Genomic DNA, 2,507 nt, shown 5'->3' with positions numbered 1-2,507 from the left:
GCTGCAGTCCGGGTTCATGTTTCGTCTGCTTTTCTATCGATTCTCAGCTTGTTCTCCGAGTGTGTCAGTAAGACAGAAAGAGAATAAGAGATGCTACAGCGGAGAGAAGTGGATCAACATTGCTTTTTTTATTTGATTATTTGATATCTATCCACAGCCATGAACAGTAAATATGAGTCTGCTCGTGTCAAAGTGACAGTCTCCTTGGGAAGAAGCAGCAAGCCAGCCGCACCCCATCACACATCAAAGCTGTCCCCAAACACTGCACTTGTCAGCCTCCCTCGTCTGCTCCGTACGCTGCTAAACACGAGTCCAAAAACCCAAAATGCCCTGCGGCCAGGTTTTTTTTTTTTTCTTTGCACCCCCTGCTTCTGTTCTGATCACACTTGTCTTCAAAGGCTGAGGCACTCGGGCTGCTCGCTGTAATTTGTGAAAAGCATGATGCAGTAAAACTAATGTTGAAAGAGTTGAGTGGGTGCGAGAAAATGAGGGAAGGGGAGCTAAAGAAAGTGTGTGTTTGTGTGAGTGTGTGTGTGTGTGTGTGTGTGGATATATATATATCCCTGAGGAGACCAACAGCATAGGGGAAGTTCATTTGGGCTGGAGCCTCCACGCAATCCCTCCTTTCTCTCCCACTCGCCATGCATATAAAATGCATGACACGCTCTGAAGAGGAATTTTAAATCAAGCCCTAGACTTTCAAAAGAGAGTCCAGTGTGGGTGTGTGTGTGTGTGTGAGAAAGAGATGGGCATTGAGGAAAGGAAGAAGAGGAGGAGGCGGAGGGGGAGGATGGTGAAGCCCTCCTGCCTCTTCTGCTTTAGGGCTACAAGGTGTAGGGGAGGCTTTCCCTGCGCCGGGTATCACAGGGGAGATTGGGAGATCAAAGCAGATTGTCTGGAGTAAAGTCTGGTCCAGTTTCAGGCCTCATTTGGAAGTCCATCAGATCCCAATCATGGGTACCTTTGCCTCATTTAGAAACAACCTCTGCTGCATTATAAACTTCCTGCTGAATTCTAGCAATTTCCTAGAAAGACATCAAAAAAGCAGTGCGTTAAAATCTTTCATCTCTTATTGGAATGTAAATATTCAATGAGGAAGAAGTCTTTACTTATTACACGTAAATGAGATCAACTGTAGAAACTGATTTTGGTTGTGGGCTTGAACGTGTTCTATGTACTACAGTGTCACCTTGTGGCTGCTATGCAAACAGCCCCGCAGGGCTTAAAACATCAGACAACTTGAGTCTGAAAAGTGTTTTATTTCTAATGCAACTCGGAGAAAAGTCAACTGCTTTCAGAGAGAATATCTTCTACAAATAAAGAAGACCAACCACTGGCAGCTGCAGCGTTCAGCTGAAATAAAAAAAAACAGCCTTTTCTCTGGAACATGTCTGCCAATCCCTGCACTAAAATATCCTGAGGGCAGCGTGCCATGAAGAGAAAAAGCTCCAGGCCTGAAAGCTCAACAGCTTACGGCTCTAATGATGACTGTACAGCCTTCTGTGGTTTACAATTTTCCTCTTAGGAATGTTAAATAAAAAAAGGATTCGGTTATAAGAAATCTTAAATCCCATGCAGTATAATAATCATCAGTCAAGGAAGGGCTCGGAGAGTGTGCAGTGTTCCTACCAACTATAATCATGTCTGTGAATCAAGTTATGAGCAGCAAATCAAACTAATGATTTGTTTACATCAGTAGAAAATGCAGATCTTTGAATATACAACTACACTGTTTTTTCATTGACTGCTTTTTGATGGTTTTTCCGCTGACAGTGAGCATGAAATATAAATGCAGAAATTAGGAAAGTGATGCAATTCTGTTACAGTAGTCCTTCACAAAAACAGCTGCATGTGTTAAAGAGGTTTGTCTGGTGTGTATACAGCCATCAGAGAGGAAAAGATTGTTTCATTAATGTTTGTTTTTAGCATCTCACACACACTTTTTCTTCTGGTCATCTAAATTATTAATGTTATTTTGGCTTAACATGTCCATCTAAATTTAGACTGTTCAACGTATATATATGTCATATTTTTTGCAATTAATAATTAGATTTATTACATTTTAATATAAAGTTGAAAAAAAAAACCGCCCAGGCAACATCTCAAGATGATGAAAAATATGAAGTCTGCAGTCCGAGTCCGAGTCTGCTTTTGAAATATATAAACTGGCCCTCTATGTTTGCTACAAAAGAAGGTAAATTAGTCATTATTTTCATTTATATAAATGTGAGTTTGATAAGGAGTCAAAATGTAGGGGTATCATGGCGGAGTGGTGTTCTTCTCAGGTAACAAGGGGAGATGTGAATTTTGAAGATATGTTTGTTTCCTCTGCAATGAAATGTTTCCATTAAGCCATCCCATGAATCTCAGTTATTTGATGATGTGGTTCATGACATCATCTGTAAGAGCTGTGTGGTTGTGACTGACTTACTTTTAGAAAAAAACAAAAACCTTCTCAGTCAAGTTAAAATGCACAATCCAGAAAACCAAGTATAAAAAGTTAACAC

Source organism: Labrus mixtus, chromosome 8 (genome assembly GCF_963584025.1).
Source record: "Labrus mixtus chromosome 8, fLabMix1.1, whole genome shotgun sequence".
NCBI classification, from domain to species: domain Eukaryota; kingdom Metazoa; phylum Chordata; class Actinopteri; order Labriformes; family Labridae; genus Labrus; species Labrus mixtus.
This window is presented reverse-complemented; position numbering follows the sequence as displayed.